Genomic DNA, 20,358 nt, shown 5'->3' on the forward strand with positions numbered 1-20,358 from the left:
CTAGGTGATTTGATCATTTCCCTGTGTTCTGTCTTGATCCAGAAAAAAGAGGGAGAAAGGATTCTTACAGTGGACATCCCTAGGCAGCTAAGATATTTAGACAGGACTAAGAATTTACGAAAAATCTTATCAAACTTGTGTCTTATGATAAGAAAGGTTAGCCAGTATTGAAACCGACCCTTTCTAAATGGCTGTCACTTATTTCTAAGCATAACAGAAATGCCCCTCAGAATGTCAAGGCTCATTCTACCAGAGCAGTGGCCCCTTCTGAGGCTTTTTAAAAAGGAGTGGGCTCTAGTAGTTCTATTCTAGAAGCAGCTCATTGAGTCTCTATTTACACCTCAACTAAATAGTGCAAGTTCGATCGTTTCCAGAGCAGTCTTTACTTGAGCTGTTCTTCAGGAAATCCTGGACTGTGGCCTTCTCCATGCAACCCATATTGTAATGGCTGCTGCAACAGTGAACTGATGACTGTAGTACAGTTGTACAAGTGTCCTATTATAACAGTACATATTCAAATAGATCACTGTTGTAGTACTAGCAACTCCCCATTCCCCTGGCCGGGGTGGGGGCGTTCCCTTATCATTGTTGCTGTTCTGACAAAATCTTGCCAAGAAAGTTTTGAATTTTGGCATGTTAGTATGACTCTGCACATCCTCTCTTACTAAGTTTGTACGTACAGCATATGAGGAAGGAGCTTGAAGTTTGGTAGACTGTCCTGATGTATTTTATCCTTGACAGGATATGTCCCATATTGTAATGACTACCGTCTCATTGATCTACTCAAACATCTACTTTTATGGGAAGTAAACTTGTACAACTGTCCTTTCCTAAAGGACAAAGAGAATTAAATATAGTTTGTCTTTTGGCACAGAAGGGTATACCTTTTCACATGGGTTTTTTTTTGCATCCTGTTTGTAGCCCTGAGAAATGAGTTACAACATGTTTGTCCTTGGCAATGTTTTCCAGGTTTCTTAGGCATTGGGTGTGGAAGTGGCTGGAGTGGGAGGTAAGAAAAAAAGGGTTGGGGAAGAAAATTCATGTAGTCCTGTCTGTTCCATACTGATGGAAAATTGTTATGGTCTAATTTCCAGCTTTGGGTAAGTAGCTCATGTCATACCTGCCCATGGCAGAGTGAAAATGCTGTTTAAATCTGCGTAGTCTTCTCCCTTTCCAAAAGGCTTCACTAATGAGTTTCCCAATGAAAAACTGTTGTCTGGATGATTGTCTTCCACAAATGGCTCATGCCCATGCAGTAGGCCTGTTGGTCAGCAAGCAACTGGGCTAAAACACATCCTCGTGTATCATTTGCAACAAAAATGTCAGGTGAGGCTATGACATGCAGTTATTCAGATAAAATTTAAAGTCTGTATTTATGCCATCAAGTGTGGTTGCAGTGCTATTGATTCCATAGCAGAGTACCAGCAACAGGGACAGTTAAAGATGCGCCTTTCTGAGGTTATAGTCATAGCTGCAAGGTGTTAAAGGGCAGCTTTTGATTTCCTCTCTGGATAGAAATTTCTTATTTGGTCCCCTTTATCAAGCGTTTTTAAGACTAGAAGAAAAGAGGAAGTACATTTAGACCATTACTTCACCTTTTCCTGTACCCAGGGTATCGTAGAAGCTGCCCAACAAAACAGAGGCCCTTCTACTGATAGCAGGTGAAAGCCAACCAATTTAAACAAAAAAAGTGTTTTCTAGGTCAAGCAAACTTGAAATGGCAGAGGTAGACATCATCTAGGAGAAGAGGATACAAGTTTCTGTCCAACGATGCAATACATAAGAATGGGCTATGCTCCATCACTCCATCTCAAGTCCCCTTTATGAAGCAGACTCTTCAAAAAATGGTTCAGACTGACATCCTACATGTAAAATAAGTTACAGCTTCAGAGTGTAGGATAGAATTAAGGCCATTTCACTTTGTGGGACTGCCCCTCATCCCCCCCAGTCATGTGCAGCTTGGACAGTTTTAACATTTTGGGGTCGGATTCCCCTAAGTGTGACTGGATAAGGATTATATTCGAGACTAGTCCCAAAGAAAGATTATCTTTGGTGGCACATTCTGGGTTTTTTTGTTTTGTTTTTTTTTTTTGTAAGGCTTAATGTTTCTGATGGCCACCAGATGCTGGATGTTAACTCTGCAATCTTTGCTTCTATTGTATTTCCCAAAGGTTGTTCAGTTGCATTGTAAATGAAGGATGCATAAATTCACATCACTAGTTAGTGAACATTGGCAATCCATGATGATTTGAGCAGAACACAGCCATTCCCAGTTCATATCCTTGCCTGTTGGCCTGTGCTGTGCCTGGTGTTCACAGAATGTTAAGCTCTGTATTTCCCACTTCAGGACCCAAAGGATTTAATCTTTACTATGTTTTAGATGTTTGATTAATTTAAGCAACATTTATGGAGCAACATGCCAGAAACCTGTGCAAGCTGCTTGCATTCCACCATGCAGTGTGTTTCAAGAGTGTTGGGCTAGATGTCATCCTAATTATACATCTGGTCAGGCTGCATTTGAGAAAGATACAGTGGTGTTTCAGAAATAAGGAGCAGCCCAATCAGTCTTAGCAGTCAATTTTATCCTTGATCCTTCCCATCAGATGGGTGACTCCAGAAGGGATGTAGACTTTGACTACAGTGGTCACAGAGTAAGGGCACACAACAGCCCATCTAAAGGAAATGCAGTATGTGTACTAACTCTCATGGTAGTCATTAGTTTGAGTTGAGGGCCCTTATTGTGGCTGTGGGAGTCTTCAGGGCTGTGTGATGATTGAGACATTGAATATAACTGTAGACAGAACTAGTCATGAATACACAAAACCTAGCATCATAAATACCCCTATTTACACATGCTTGGTCCAGAAACTTGGAAATGTATCCAGTTTACCCTGTTTATTTTTTGGAAGGATAAGTCTAACTTGGATGTTAAAAGAAATGATTTTAAATGAACGTCAGTGCAACCCTACTTTTTTTTTTCCTGCCAGACTTGTATCCATTGATACTAATAATAGTTTGAGATTTTAACAAGTCGATTTCAGACTGGGTGGTTGATAGTAGGGAATATCTGTACTTGGTGGCAAACTTGTCCAAAGTGCACATCTGTGTTTAATGTTTGAGAGAGGCAGTAGATGATTGTTCCTAGATGTTTGATACTGTAGCTTCAAATGCTATCCATGTCTTTTACCAGTTGGCATTCCTTAGACACAGTCTAAATCCAGGCCAGGCCTCACTGGGGACATCTTTTAAGGTCTGCTTTTCAAACATCCTCCACTTTTTCTGCTTTAGACTTGTGGAGAGGTGGTACATATAGTTTCTAGTCAATGTATGATAACTGTGTAAGAATTTATTATAACTCCAGATATTCATTCTTCATGGACTGCAGTCTGCTGGATTTCAATCCTTCCTCCACCCCATGGAGTGATTTTGTTGGTAGTTTTTCTTTGTTGTTTTTGTTTTTTAAGCACCCCTAGTCTTCTGCTAACATCCCTGGCACTTGTGTGACCTGACTTTACCTCTCATGAACTGCAGCACTGAATGGCAAGGGAGTCCCTTAGCTTTAGTTTCCAAGGAATCTTGCAGGGATGAAGTCTGAGTGAAATGCTATATGGTGGTGTCTTGTCAGCTCCAAAGGCTCTTGTTATCCCTTACACTTTCCTGCCCTCCACCCCCAATCTCCCATTATGTCTATGCATATTTTTTGCAGGACTAGTCTAAGTCTTCCCCTGAGAACTTATAGCCCTGAGCTGAAAACCCTTCCTGTCGCATTGGGATATCTGAGCCAGCAAAAATGCCACTCTGTCCCCCATCCAGGCTATTTCCATGTGCAGCACAGATGTAGCTACTTGATATTCTTCGTGTTTCACTGTTGCAGTCATCACACTTGGGGTGATCTGCCTGCAGGTAGCCCTCAGTCGGCCAGAATACCAGAGATTTGGTATTTGTGTCATTGCTGTTGCTCCAGGACTGACGTCGGGTCGTCAGGGGTATAAAAACAGGCAGCCGACACCATTACATCAGTCTTTCTTGCCCAGGAGTCTGAAGCAGAAGCAATTCGCAAGTGCCGGTCGGCCGCTACCTGAATTTCGTTTACGAATTGAATAATCCTGAAGTCTTCTAAAGCTAAGTACCCCATTGGGGATCCTTTTTTTCTTGCTCTAACTGATGTCGGAAAAAGTTAATTGTCTTGGCCTGTGGAAAGCAAATACCTCACTGAGATTTTCATTCTTACTGCGTCACCTGTTTAGGACCAGACCACGACATACCTCACTGTCGGTATTGTGCCTTGTTCAACGCCTGAACCATTTGTCGTCGGGCTCTCTTTGTCACTAGTTCTTTCGCTCTCAATCTCTGTATTCTGAAATGGCTTCGGTAAGCCATCAGATTACCGATATTCCAAAAAAAGTAAGGATAAAGACAGAGACAGACCGCATAGGTACAAAGCTGCGGATGACACTTCCGTTAAGCTAGTCGCTAGTTCGCCGGTACTCAGGCACTTTTGCAGCCCCTGATGCCCGCTTCTATGGATTTGCAGGCCTCTACCGAGATCCATTTGAAGTCTGGTATGCCGTGAGACTCTTCTTTGACTGTAGAACCTGCAGATGTCTCTACCTTGGATGGGTCCGGAGCCGCTGTGCAGGCACCGGCTTCTGAGTCAGTTCTTCACTCAACCGATGTGCGACTTTTTTTTTTTTTTTATCTAAAACTACCGAGTTTCTTAGGCGAAGAGTATGTGCTATGCCTAGAAAACTGACGACCAAAGCCCATGCACATGCTCCCATGCCACAACAACAAATGCTTAGAATGGCAGTAGACCTTATTACTCTGATTAGGGGAAGTCCGCCTTCCCCTACTAAGAGGAAAAGAGACCAGTCCCCTGCAGCTTCTGCAGACCCAGGATTCCGATGACTGAGGTTTCTGATTATGAAGACATGCCCTTATCTGCTTATAAGGATTCAGATGCAGAGGAATCCATTCCCTCTGCCTCCCCTCCAGAGGATTTTTATTTTGGTGAAACTTTGCATACTTTAAGAGAGCATTTCCACTGGAAATGCCAAGACTATCCTCAGTCCAAAAAGACACTCGGAGAATTCCTAGATTTGCCTCAGCACAGGCCTTTAGCAGTACCCCCTGTCCTGGATGTTGATGTTTTTATGGAATCAAGTCTTACTCCAGATACTTTAACTCCTGCCCCTAGGAAACCAGACAGATACTACAGAGTACCTGACACTCACAAATTTCTTTTCAAGAATCCTACTGCTGACCCAGAGATAACTTCCCAGGAGCCTAAAGGTATCTACAGCCAAGAATCCCACCTCTTCAGACAGGGATTCCAGAGCTTTGGACAGATGGGGTAAGAAGGTATATACCTCTGCAACTCTTGCTATTATGGCATTGAATTGTCAGTTTCACATGCTGAAGTACCAGCAACATATTATGGAACTTATTAAACAAAAAGTGGCAACCTTTATATACAGTGCAGAAAATAAAGAACTGCAAGAGCTTATGCACTCTGCAACCCAAGTCAACAAGCATACTTTGCAGTGTGGCTTTGACACCCTAGAAGCATCTTGCTGGGCAGCAGTCACTGGCTCTGTACTGAGAAGACATGCTTGGCTCCAGGAGCAGACCTTGCCAGACCATCAAATCTAAGTTACTAGAAGCTGCTTTGAACAAGGACAGTTTGTTTGGCACCAAAGCAGAAGAGGTTTTTAAAAAGATGGCAGAAAAAGCTAAGTCTATGCAGACTGTTAAAGAATTCTTACAAGTGCAGCCCCCTAGATTCAGTAGGTATTGCCCTTACAAACACTTGTCCTTTCCAGCCCCCTCCAGGCCTTCTCAAACCAGACCCAGGGGAAACAGACCACCCAGACTACAGTCTCAGGGTATGCAGAGATCTTAAGCAATGGAGTGCCCCCACCCCTAAAGCAGGGAGTGGTAAGCCACCTCCTTATGGAAAAAGCTCGCAATGACTTCTTGACTCCACTCCCCAGCCCTGCCCAATTGCTTGTGCCCCTAGGAGGAAAACTTGCCCTTCATGCAAAAAGCTGGATGTCCATTACACAAGACCGATGGGTCCTCAACATTGTATCCCAGGGGTACAAATTTTATTTCCATTCACTTGCTAGTCTGAGGGTTTCCAGACCTTCCTCCAAACCAGTGAGCAGAGGCTCAAAGCCAAGTTCTTTCCCTGCTCAATATCAGAGCTGTTCAGTCAGTTCCAGAAGAACAGAGAGATCAAGGATTTTACTCCAGACTCTTCCTGGTACCCAGAAAAATGGGTTCTTGGCACCCAATCCTGGATCTTTCAATTCTCAACACCTTTCTGGTGGTACCAAAATTCAAAATGCTTACCCTGCAACAGCTTCTTCCTATGCTAGCTAAGGATGCCTTGTTAGGCACCCTAGACCTATCTGCACATCCCCATAAGGGAGTCTTGTAGGAAGTATCTACATTTCAGGTCCAAATCTGTGCGTCATCAGTTCTCTGCACTTCCCTTTGGCTTATCCAGTGCGCCCAGAGTATTCACAAAATGCCTGGTTCCCAGCCATTGCATACTGTAGGCAGAGAAATATCCAAACTTACCCATACTTGGACTGCCTGGTTTAGGCGGACAGTCGGGAATTGCTGTTGCAGCACCTGACATTTGTGAAAAACCTTCTCACTTCCTTGGGGCACACCATCAATGAAAAGAAATCAAAACTGGTACCCAGTCAGAAGATTGTATTCCTGGGAGCAATCTTGTACACAACATCCCAGATGGCATTCCTTACTTAAGAAAAACAAGTCTGACAGCCTACTTCAAACAAATGGCCACCAGAACCCATCTGTCCGCAAGAAAAATACTATAGGCCCTTGGGTTCATGGCCTCATGTATACTGCTAATTCCATATGCAAGACTGCATATGAGGAAACTCCAATAGTACGTGTAAAGTCTTTGGTGCCAACATTTTCTGGACCTGGAAACAGTCATCCCTGTCATACCCTGTCTAAGGACAGAGTTCCTGTGGTGGGCAGAAGCATGCAACCACAAGGGACTGCACTTTACTCAACCCAATGCCGCCCAGACCCTAACCACAGATGCATTAGACTATGCCTGGGGAGCACACATGGACGGCAAATGCATTCAGGGCCACTGGAGCCCAAGTCAAATTCATCTGCACAGCAACCAAAAAGAGATGCTAGTGGTGCAGAATGCCCTGACAGCTTTCAGGTCCCTGTTCTTTCCAGGACAACTTCTAATAAAAACAGACAACACCACAGTTATGTGGTACATCAACAAGTAGGGGTGGAACCCACTCTTACCCAATCAGCAGGTTAGCCATGGCCCTGTGAAACACGACCTTGGACATGCAAGTCCATCTGCAAGCTCAATTCCTGCCAGGCAATCAAAACTTACTGGCAGACTTGAGCAGAAATCTCCTAGATCCACATGAGTGGCAATTGGAGCCGAGCACCATCAATCTTCTGATTCAAAAATGCGGGACCCTAGAGGTGGATCTCTTTGCCTCCTCCTACAACCACAAGCTCAGCAAATTCTGCACCAGAAACCCTCACAGCAGGGCCTGGAAAGTGGATGCCCTATCCTTTCAGTGGGTAAATCTCTACATCTACGCCTTTCCCCCTCTGCCCCTTCTCAAGACAGGACAGACCAAGGACATTTTTGATTGCCCCGGATTGGCCATGCCAGCACTGGTACCCACTCCTGAGCAGCCTGTCACCGGTGCCACCCTGGCACCTACATCAGAACCCAACCCTGCTCTCTCAACAGGAGGGAAAGATTTTGCATCCGCATCTGAAAGCCCTAAATCTTGCAGCCTGGCTTATTCCTTGAATTCACCCCGAGCAACCCTAAGCAAACAGGTGCTGGACGTAATTCTTGAAGCCAGAAGACCCAGTACAAGAAAATCCTATGCTGATAAGTGGAAAACGTACTGCTCCTATCTAAGGGGGAGGACACTACTTTGCCCTCCCTGCCACTAATCCTGGATTACGTAGCAGATTTACTCCACAAAGGCCTGTCCTTTTTCTCCATTAAAATGCATGCCTTAGCCATTTCGGCTCATTACTATCACACCTCCTTATCAAGCAGTTCCTAAGAGGGGCAAACAACTTGAGGCCACCAAGGAGAGCACCCACCCCTGCTTGGGACCTTAACTTTGTACTGGAAAAGCTCACGCACCCCCCACCCCCCTTTGATCCTGTGGCGTCAGCAGAGTTAAAAGTCCTCTCTTGGAAAACAGCATTGCTTCTGGCCATTAGTTCAGCCAGAAGAATGTGTGAGCTTCAAGCACTTATGGCAGTGGAACCCTTCATTATTTTCCATGCTGACAGGGTTTCCCTCAGGACATAACCCTTCCTTTATGCCTCAAGTGATGTCCAGTATGGCTGTAAACCAATCCATCCATTTGCCAACTTTCTTCCCTAATCCTCAGAATAAAGGGGAAAGGATCCTGCACTCCTTGAATGTGCACAGACAGCTCAGGTTCTACCTTGATGGGATTAAGCCCTTCAGAAAATCTGACCAGTTACTGGTCATCTTTGCATCAGGGGCAGAGGGCAAGGACATTTCAAAACGAACAATTTCGAAATGGATAGCACACTGCATCCTTTTCTGCTGCAAGCACCATGGGAAACCAACCCCTCAGGGGATCAGAATACATTCCAATAGGCCAACATCTACGTCTACAGCATTCCTCAAGGGAGTCCCTACCAGGGACATCCTAGAAGCTGCTACCTGGAGTTCTGTACACACCTTCACCAAGCATTACCACTTGCCTACCTTTTCCAGATCCAGGGCAGGTTTTGCAACTGCAGTCCTGCAAGGCATACTAGCCAGCCCTAACTCTTCTTGACTGCCTCCACCCTTCTTCAGCTTTGGAAATCCACTCAAGTGTGATGACTGCAACAGTGAAACACGGAGAACATAGTACAGTTGTGTACACTTACCATAAATGTAGATGTTAAGAGTGTATTCACTGTTGCAGTCCTGGTTTCCCTCCCTCCAGCCCCCTGGTTTCTTTCTCTCTGTCCGTCTTTTCTCTCTCTATCACTCACCCCATCCTGGGGTATTGGTATTTACTTTTTACTGGTGGTGTTTTCCCCACCATAACTTAGCTCCCTATTTGGGAGGCTCCTGACATTTTCGGCAAGAAAAACTGCTGTAATGGCGTTGGCTGCCTGTTTTTATACCCATGATGACCTGACGTCAGTCCTGGCGCGACAGCAGCCGAAGCAGAAATACTAAGTCTCTGGTGTTCGGGCTGACTGAGGGCTTACCTGCAGGCAGATAACCCCAAGTGTGATGACTGCAACAGTGAATACACTCTAACATCTACATTTATGGTAAGTGTACACAACTATACTTTTCTTGTGAACTGAGGAGATGGGTGCACCTTTTTTTTTGTACACTTTAAATCAGAGTTAATGCCAAAGAGACGAGCAAGAGAGTGGCATGAGTCCATTAAGGTAAAAGCTTCAGAACTACAGAGAAGTTCTGGGCTGGCAGAAGTGCACGAGTAAGTACCATTTGACTGAAATCTGTGAAGGCTTGAGAACATCCATTAATATGAATCAGTCCTGTGATAACATTTCTAAAGAATGGAAAGCCACTGTAGGGAGATATCTTCTTATGTGGGCTGACTTTAGATCTTTGAATATTCCTTATATGGACTGGTCTTCTCTTCATACTGAAGGTGTCAGACCAGCAGGTAAAAAGAGGAGATAATTAAACACATTTTAAGTTTTTTGCCGAGATTTATTTAATACTGCTTTATAACTGGGTGAGTGGTCAGCTAACCCTTTTTAGCCACAACCTAGGCTCCAGGTATAAGAGAGAGACTTTTAACAAGCTTATTTATGTTAAAGCAGTACACTCTCATTATATGCAAAGTAACATTATGCAAGGATATGTGCATATAAATAAATCTGCATTGACATACAAGCTTAAGGTAGAGTTTTAACTGTTTTCACAAAATGATGTACATGTGGCTTCATTATATAGATGTTTTTAGTTTAGCCTGAGCAATAATATTGTTTCCTTAATTCAACTGGAAGATTTTTCCAGATAGCTGACCTTAACATGGAGTATGCTTTTGCACCAATGGCAGATTAGAACACGGGCCTGAGTAAAGTGACAGTGTCATGATTGTCCCTGAGAGAGTATATTGTTTATGGGTGTGTTTTTAATAACATTTACTGAGAATAGTGATTTTGTATCATACTGTGCTGAGAAATAAGGTAACACTGCTTTGAGTAGGTAGCCAATGGAAACCCTAAAGAAGATTGCAGTGTTGGGTGTATGCGTTCGCTAGCAAAGCAACCTTGCATATTTTCAGACATTTGAAGCCTGTATGTATTAGATTAACACTTGTCTGCACATTAGAAAAAAGGGTTGCAGTTGGTAAGCCATGTTTTGTTTTAGCGTAAGTACTTTACTAGCTATTGCAGTCAAAGCATTTGGAAGCCTTTTTCAGGTGAGACACAAGATCTAAATTGCCTAGACATAGTGAGGCCTTATTAGGTTTAATTTCATTGGCTTCCAAAAAACTGTTTTTATAAAACGGAAATCAGTCTAAACCAATTATATTTGAAACATTGCATATTGTAAATGAGGTGAAAGAACTGGAAGTGGGATCATTAGAAAAGGGAATGAGAAAATGTTTATGTATAATATATATATATATACGTAGGATCATAGGAGGTTACTAGGCTAATGGCCTAGGGGCCCTTACAAGCCTACCCGAGAGTTTATCCCCAAAAAGAAATCTCAGTCAACACCTGTCACCCCACTCAATGAGGGACACAGGTGGAACCCCTGGGACAAATTTGTGGTTTCCCATCCACTCATCAAGGTTGTGCTTGAAGAGGGTCAGCGAGGTGCTCTATGTTTGACATGTATGGGGAAGTCTGTTCCAGAGATGGAGAAGCCTCTGGGAGACAAACCTGTCTTTCCAGCAGGTGTTGATGTTGCATATTTGATTCAGGCCTTTTGGGAGGGTAATGAGTGAGGAGTTAGTCTTGTGGATATGGAGCATCTATAGTAGGGCAGGGTCCAAGATTGCCTTGTAAGTGAGAGACAGATCACCCCTGAGCAGTCTGTGCGAAACCGAGTGGAGTGATAGTGATTTGAGCCTGTTCGCATATGACAGGTGGTGGAGGCCATGGATTCTCTTTGTGAGGTATTTTGGTGATCTTTCCAGTTGGTGAAGTTGTTTGGAGAGGTACATACCAAACAGGGCTTTGTATTCAATTATTGGTCTAATGAGGGAGGAGTATAGAGAGGCAATAAACTGTTTCTGGATGCAATCCCTTTACTTATGAGATGAACCAGTAAAAGGCTTTTCTGACCACTGCCACTACATGATGGTCTGATGTGAGGTTATCATCAGCCTAATTGCCCAGGTCTCTAACCACAGGTTGTGTGCTTAGGGGGTTGCTGTTGATGTGGCAGTCAGTAGGGGCCATGTTTTTGCCGAATGGTATGATATATTTTTTTGCATTTAGCTTGAGACCATGACTTTGGCACAAGTCATTAGATGTTCTTCATGTTTCACTGTTGCATTCATTACATTTGGGTAATCTGCTGGCAGGTTGCCCTCAGTCGGCCTGATTAATGAAGTCTTGGGTCCTGCATCAGTTGCTGTCCCTTCTTCCATGACGTCAGGTCATCAGGGGTATAAAACATGCAGCCGACGCCATTACATCAGTCTTTCTTGCCGTGCGGTACCCAAAGCAGAAGCAGTTCGCAAGTGCCGGTCAGCCGACTCCTGAAATTTTTGTTTTCGAGTTTCAGAACCGCAATCTTCAACTAAAAGCTAAGTACCCCGTTGGGGAAACTTTTTCTTGCTCCTTAACGATGTCAGTAAAAGTTAATACTTGCATTACTTGTGGGAAGCAAATACCTCATAAGGATTTTCATTTGTACTGTATTCCTTGCCTAGGCCCTGACCACAACGTACCTTTCTGTCGGTTTTGTGCTAAATTTAATCAACGCACTATCATACAGTATATTTTTTACTTTAAATATTTTGGCTCATGATTTAATTATCAAGAAATGTCGTCGGTTAGCAATCCAATTACCGAAATACCTAAAAAACACAAAGAAAAAGAGACAGGCTATCTAGGTCCAAAACTGACGATGCTTCTAAGCCAGTCGCCAGTTCGCCGGTACTCAGTGAGGCACTTTCACAGCCCCTGATACTCGCTACTTCTGATTTGCAGGCCTCTACTGAGACCCATTCAGAGTCCAGTATGCCGCGAGATGCTTCAAATATGGAACCCGCGGATGTCTCTACGTTAGATGGGTCTGGAGCCGCTGTGCAGGCACCGGCTTCTGAGGGTGTTTTCAGGCCTACAGATTTGTATATTAGACCAACGCCATCTTCAAAACTAAGGCCAAAATCTAAATCTATGTCTAAAAAAACCGACGCCTAGGCCACATGTGTAGGCCCCTATGCCTGAAAAACAAATGATCAAAAATGGCTCAAGATTTAATTACTCTGATCAGGGGTAGCCAAACCCCTCCTTCTAAGAGGCCTAGGCAAGACATTGATTATGAGTCTTCTGAACAGGATTCTATTTCTTCTGACTCCTCTAATGAACAGGATTTGTCTATATACCTACTTATGAGGACTCATGCAGAAGATTCCATTCCTTCTGCCCCCCCCCCCCTCCCCCGAGGATTTTTCTTTTGGGGAAACTTTACATACCTTAAGGGAACATTTCCACTGGGAAAGTCAGGATTTCTCTGAATCTAAAAAGAGACTTAGGGATTTTCTTCTTCTTCCTCAGCATAGGCCTTTGGCTATACCTCCTGTTTTAGACATTGTTGATGTTTTTTCAGAATCTAGTATGGCTCCTGATTCTCTGCCTCTGGCTCCTTGTAAGCCAGACCGATACTACAGGGTTCCTGACTCCCACAAATTCCTTTTCAGAAATCCTATTGCAGATCCTGAAACCATTTCTCAGGGTCCCAAGGGCATTAAGGTATCTACTACTAAAAATCCTACCCCTTCTGATAGAGATTCCAGGGCACTGGATAGATGGGGTAACAAGGTTTACACTAAAGCAACCTTGGCAATCAGGGCTTTAAACTGTCAATTTCATATGCTTAAATAACAACAGCATATCATGGGACTACTTAAACAGAAAATGATAATTTCTAGCTGTGTGGAAAATAAAGATTTACAGGATATATTGCATTTAGCTGAACAAGTTGGAAAACATACTTTGCAATGTGGTTTTGATTCTTTGGAGGCCCCTTGCAGGGCTGCTGTAACTGGGTCTGTGCTAAGAAGGCATGCTTGGCTCAAAGCAAACTCTGCCTGATCATGTTAAAAGAAAATTGTTGGATGCTCCTTTACAACAGGACCGACTCTTTGATAATAAGGCTGAAGAGGTTTTAAAAAAGATGGAAGGTAAAGCTAAATGTATGCAAACTGTGAAAGATTTCTTACAAGTGCAACGTCCAAGATTTAGTAGGCACTGGCCTACTAAGAACTGGTCCTTTCCAGTTCCTTCGAGAGCCACTCAAGTCAAACCCAGACATTCCAAAGGCTCCAGGTTTCAGTCACAAGGGACTTTTAGAACAAAACAATGGGGTGCCTCCTCCTCCAAAATTGGAAACAAGGCACGTCCCTATGGTAAACAGTCTCGATGACTTCCATCTACACTCACCAAGCACTTACATTTTAGCTGCCCCTTTGGGGAGGAAACTGGCAACTTATAACCCAGGACAAATGGGTTTTAAATATAGTATCCCAGGGATACAGATTTCATTTCCACACATTGCCAGTCCCGAACGGATGGCCAGACCTGCCCCAAATCAGTGGGCAGAGGCCCAGAAACAAGTACTGTCTCTCATGAACATGGGGCTATTCAACCAGTACCAGAAGAGGAAAAGGGTCAAGGTTTCTATTCAAGACTTTTCCTGGTACCCAGAAAAGACAAATCATGGCATCCAATTCTGGCCTTATCTACTCTAAACACATTTCTGGACATTCCAAAATTCAAGCTGCTGACTCTTCAGCAGTTACTTCCTATGCAAGGCAAAGATGCCTGGTTGGTAACTCTAGACTTAAGAGGCTTGCCTGCATATCCCAATCCGGGAATCTTGCAGAAGATACCTCCACTTCAAAGCAGGCTACTTGCATTACCAGTTCTCTGCACTGCCCTTTGGCTTATCTACTGCGCCCAGGGTCTTCACAAAGTGCCTGGCTCCAGTAATTACATTTTGCAAGCAAAGAAATATTCAAATATATCCATACCTGGACGATTGTCTAATTCAGGCAGAAAACAAGGACATTCTTCTAAAGCATCTGGCATTTGTAAAAAGGGTTCTAACTTGTCTAGGGTACACCATAAATGAAAGTAAATCACAACTGGTACCCTCTCAAAAAAATTACATTCCTGAGTGCAAGCTTGAACGCCAGAAAAGCATTTCATTTGGTACTTACTTCAAACAGGCGGCCGCAAAAACCCTATCTGCAAGACAAATTCTGCAAGCCTTGGGGTTCATGGCCTCCTGCATTCTTCTAATTCCATATGCAAGACTGCATATGAGGAAACTTCAGTGGTACTTAAAAAGTTTATGGAGTCAACATTGTCACAGCCGGGAAACAATGATTCCTATCATACCTTGCCAGTAACTAGAGTTCCTATGATGGGCAGAAGCCTGCCACCAAAACAAGGAACTGCCATTCACTCCACCCCCTGCCACCCAAAACCTAACTACAGACGCATCAGACCATGCTTGGGGGGCTTATCTGGCTGGGAAGTTCATTCAGGGCAAATGGAGCCCAAATCAAGTGCATCTTCATATCAATCAAAAAGAGATGCTAGCTGTACAGAATGCACTGACAGCCTTCAATGACTACCTTCATTCAGGACAATTAATGATAGACAGACAACACCACAGTTATGTGGTACATAAACAAGCAGGGGGATACACGCTCAATTCCTGCCAGGAAAGGTGAATACTCTGGCAGACGAACTAAGCGGAAATCTCATGGACCCACACGAGTGGAAACTGGAACCGTGGATTTTCAACATGTTGACACGCAAATGGGGGAGTCCAGACATAGATCTTTTTGCCTCACCCCAGACCTATCAGTTGGACAAATTCTGCACAAGAACTCATCACAAAAAAGCCTGGAAAGTGGATGCTCTTTCATTCAGCTGGAAAAACCTATCAGTCTATGCTTTTCCCCCTCTGCCTCTGCTCTCCAAAGTTCTACTAAAAGTCAAACAGGACAAACCAAAAATTATTCTGATTGCTCCAGACCGGCCTCGCCAACACTGGTACCCACTCCTGCGCAGTGTGTCACACCTTCCTCTGTGGCACCTGCCTGAGACACCTTACTGTCTCAGCAGAAAAGCCAAATTCTGCGCACACAGCTTCAAACTTTGAATCTTGCAGTGTGGCTAATCACCTAAATTCACCCTTAGCATCCCTCAGCAAACCTATGATGGATGTCATTTTGGAGGCGAGAAGGCCTAGTACTAGAAAATCTGATGCTGACAAATGGAAAAGATTCTGTGCCTGGAACCAATCACAAGGAATAAGTACAATGGTGCCCAATATTCCTCAGATTTTACAATACTTAACTGAGATGCTTCACAAGGGCCTGTCCTTTTCTTCCATAAAAATCCATGCCTCAGCCATTTCAGCTCATTACAATACAGAACCCCTCCCCTCTTCTCTCATCCTCTGCTAAAGCAGTATCTCAGAGGGGCCAAAAACTTAAGACCACCCAGGAGAGCTCCAACCCCTGCCTGGGATCTCAATTTTGTATTGGAAAAACTCACTCTCCCTCCTTTTGAGCCAGCTGCTACTGCAGACTTAAAATTTCTCTCCTGGAAAACGGCTTTCCTTTTAGCAGTCACTTCAGCTAGAAGGATTTCTGAATTACAGGCTTTTATGGCAGCGGAGCCTTTCATTATTTTTCATGCGGACAGGGTGTCTCTCTGGACCAATCCATCCATCATGCCTAAGGTGTGGTATCCAGTGTGGCTCGTAATCAGACCCAAGGACGTCGGGAAGCGTACAGACTGTACGCATTTCAGTACAGTTTTGTGAAGGGGGTAGCAGGCAAGCGAACAGGCACTAGGACCCAGAGGAACATCGACAGCTTTCTTAGAAAGCAAACCAACAAATAAAAAAAAAAAAAAAAAAAAAACCGAAAATGAAAGTAAACATCGTACTGCAAGAAAATGCCTTGCTTGACTCATCAGGCAGTTTCACATTTATTATTGTTTCATCCGATGCCTGTATCTATTGGAAAAGGTGATTGATGGTGATTAACACTATCTGGATGTTGGAGGAAATAACACATCTGGATGTTGGAGGAAAATAGCAAGAAATCAAACCGACTTCCTGGTTTTCTGATGCAGTTTTCCTTCACCTTTTGCCGGCAAAACTGCTTTAATGTAGATTGCTGTTAACACCAAGAAACTAGCTGCACAGAGAGGAGAAGGATTTTGTTTTTTGTAAGTTTGTTTGCTATTTAACATTTTAAAGAATTTGTATTTGCTGATTGAGTTGCCTTACTGTTGGGTAGTTTTCTTTAAAACAGTTACTCTGGACATTTTTTTTTTTGTGTGTGAACTGCTGACTAGTTAGTTATTCTGTTCACTTGCAGCAGTTGGTGTGTTATTTCTCTGCATTTGGTTAGTAAGTGTGGGCACAGGATGCTCTTTCAGTCCAGTGACCTTCTTGGAAGTCTAAGATAAGTAATTATTTTTTGCAAGCATAGTACTTTACTGTTGAAATCGGACTGTTTTATTGCAGTTACACCTAGGTACCCAAGACAAATAAAATAGCAGATCTCATAAGAGTAAAACAATATCTTGCCACTTACTAAAATCTGACAGCACACCTAAAGCTTACCAGTTGCACTCCCAAATCTCTGCTTGATCCATATTTTCTTATATAGTCACTACATCACTATACAAAAACATGCATGTACAAGAAGGCATCACTGTGTGTGTGTGTGTGTGTGTGTGTGTGTGTGTGTGTGTGTGTGTGTGTGTGTGTGTGTGTGTGTGTGTTTGTGTGTGTGTGTGTGTGTGTGTGTGTGTGTGTGTGTGTGTGTGTGTGTGTGTGTGTGTGTGTTTGTGTGTGTAATTATAGGATGTAAAATAAGCAGATATGTATTCTTTCTTCTTACAACTATGGTAACACAGTGACTATCATCTTCCATTTCTTGTCAAAATGTTTACATGCTACACACATGCTTGTCTCTGTATTTTATTTTGGCTACCCTTATATAACTTTCTAGCTGCTAACCTAGTTACTGATCATTTAATTCTTTGAGAAGGTTGTTTTCTGACCTTAAGAACATACCTAACAACTGTCCAGAATGTCCCGATTTTTGCTTCAGATATTTTGTATGGTCATCATAAAATAGATATTACAGTCTAGACTGGACTACTGAATTGATATGGTAGCTAGGTTTAAGCTGTAAAGTTGTAAAGAACTTAGAATGCAGCACTAAAACAATGAGTGTACAGATCTTGTTTTGATGAATTGATCCTTACTGCTGGAACTGCCAGTGTCTGCTTCTACAAGTTTTCTGTTTCTGTCAATTTTATTTATATGGCAATGTTGTTGTATGCCTTGTTTCTTTACACTAGGGCTATGATTGATGGAACAGATTTAGGAATATTTTGGAATGGATTAATGAAACAGCTGTTCCACATTTTCCTTAGAACTGATTAAGTCTCTAGCAGGTTGCTGTGAATCAAACTGAAAGTACAGATTTTTGTGTACATCTTGAAATGATAGGATGATGTAAAAGGGAATAGCTGATGGCTTAGGCTCACCAATCCACATCAGTTCTGCATATCAATTCTTAGGGAAGGATCTTTCATGGGAAAAATAATGCTTCCCCAAGCAAGACATAGAATGTGAATGATCAACTGATTAAACGGATTCCTCATACCCAGATTCATTACATAAACCAGCTACTGAGTTTTCTTTGCCCTTTTAAGAACGTTAAATAAAATCCAAGGTAAACAGTAAATTATATTAATTCATCAAAATAAGTTTTAATTATTATTAACATATCTTAGCCATGCTGTGAGATTCCTAGTTGAAGTGATTAGTATGACGGAGGTGTGGTATTCCACATTTTCTAGATGTAAGGTTGAAAGCTATTTGCTCCATGTAAAATGTGTCATTCCCAGGCAAAGTGCTGTGGATTTCAAACATTTGAGTTTTAGTTTCATATCCTTTAGAACAAATACAGTAATGCAAAAGTAGACTTCCCATACATGTCAAACAGAGCACCTCACTGGCCCTCTTCAAGAGAAATCTTGATGAGTAGATGGGAAATAGAAAATTCACCCCAGTGGCTCTACTCGACAGAGGCACTAGAAATTAAGGTTGAGTGGCACGATGCCAGGGTAATCCTATGGGCTAGGCTTGTAAAGGCTCCAGGGCCATTAGCCTAGTACACACCTATGAACCTATGAAGACATTATTATAACAAACTTATTAGTCAACAAGAGTTAAAATTTGTGCCTGATTTTGGACATTACTATCCTTGATCAGCTGTGTGTTTTCACAAGCTGACAATAGATGTCCTTCAAGAATGCAACTGCAGTCATAACATGTGGGTTGTCCTGCCTCAGGCAGCCCTCGGTCGGCCGGATTCCAAAGTCTGGGTCCGACGTCGGCTGATGTCGCATTTCTCTCCGACGTCAGAGCGGCTGGAGTATATAAGCATCAGCCGACGCCATTTTCTTCAGTCTTTCTTGCCGCGTGGTGCCCGAAGCAGAAGCAGTTCGCAAGTGCCGGTCGGTCAGCTCCTGTATTCTTCGAATCCGAAGTCATCAAAAAAGCTAAGTACCCCGTTGGGGACCTTTTCTTGCCTCAGCCGATGTCAGAAATTACTGAAAAAGTTAATAATTGTTTGTCTTGTGGTAAACAAATACCTCATAAGGATTTCCACTCTTACTGTCTTCCTTGCCTTGGCCCAGACCACGACGTCTCGGCCTGTGTCGCCTGTGCTCACTTCAACAAGCGCACTCTCAGGCGCCGGGCGGAGTTCGCTGAAGACTTTTTCGGCGAAAAATTCGTGTATACAATGCAGTCGGAGCTTCCGACATCACAAACGCCCAAGAAACAAAAAGACCGGGACCGACATCCTCGGCCCGCGTCTACCACCGACTCCACGCCAAAACCTACCGTGAGTGCTCTGGTTCCCTCTGAGACGGTTATCCAACCGCTCCGACCCGAAGACACCGCATTACCGACGACTCCAATACCAGAACCGACGCCAGTTATAGATTTTCCTCCGGATACTGAAACCGAGGAAATGCCAGAGACCATTGCTGTAGATAAGGTCACTCCTGCACATGGAGCTGCCAGGCCTCCTATGGCCATGTCTATTAAGGCCTACACTCGGGCTAAAGCAGCCAGCAAGACTAAGCACCTTACAGCAAAAACCTTGCCTCAAACTACTCCTGAGACACAAATCATGTCTATGGCCGCAGACTTAATTTCCATGATTAGAGGTTCACAGGCCCATCCTGAGAGAGAATCCCAGTCTCCTCCGGATAAGAGGCCCCGGGGTGATCCCTCTGAACCTATCCCTACAGATGATGACTCTGAGGACTCTATCCACTCCGAGGGCCAAGAAGACCTCTTTCAGACCTATGAGGATTCTGATGCAGAGGATTCCATTCCCTCGGCCTCCCCTCCTGAGGATATTTCTTTTGGGGAAGTTCTGCATACCATGAGGGAACATTTCAAGTGGCAAGGCCAGGAATATTCTGATTCCAGAAAGCGCCTTCGAACCTTCCTTAAAAAGCCCCAGCACAGGCCCCTAGCTATTCCTCCTGTGCTTGATGTTTTGGATGATCTTTATTCTGACTCCAGTGTTACCCCTGATTCTCTTCCTCCTGCCCCAGCCAAACCAGACAGATATTACAGGGTCCCAGACACACATTCCCATTTCTTCAGGGCCTATACTGTTGATTTAGAAACTATTTCTCAGGGACCTAAGGGTGTTTCAGCTTCCACCTCTAAAAATTCCTTGCCTTCCAACAGGGAAGCTAGGTCATTAGAGAGATGGGGGAAAAAGGTGTACACCTCCACCACTTTATCTATGAGAGCTTTGAATTGCCTTTTTCATATGTTACAATATCAGGATTACCCGTTAGATGATTTACAGAAAACATTGGCTTCTCCTGACCCTTTAGACAGGAAGTCCTTGCAGGAAGCTGTACATAATTCTCAGCAAGTCAGCAGTCACTTTCTGCAGTGTGGGTATGATGCATTGGAAGCTTCATGTAGGGCAGCTATGACAGGGGCAGTAATTCGCAGACATGCATGGTTAAAAGAACAACCTCTAC

General features: G+C 43.5%; 1 protein-coding gene across 1 annotated transcript in view; it reads left to right on the top strand.

Annotated features, from left to right (window-relative positions):
* Positions 1 to 20,358, top strand: part of LOC122788772 (glycogen [starch] synthase, muscle-like) — an 879,353-nt gene that overhangs the window by 652,135 nt on the left and 206,860 nt on the right. The gene's annotated exons all lie outside the window — the stretch shown is intronic.

This window comes from Protopterus annectens, chromosome 14.part0 (genome assembly GCF_019279795.1).
Source record: "Protopterus annectens isolate FY-2018-M chromosome 14.part0, PAN1.0, whole genome shotgun sequence".
NCBI lineage: Eukaryota > Metazoa > Chordata > Ceratodontiformes > Protopteridae > Protopterus > Protopterus annectens.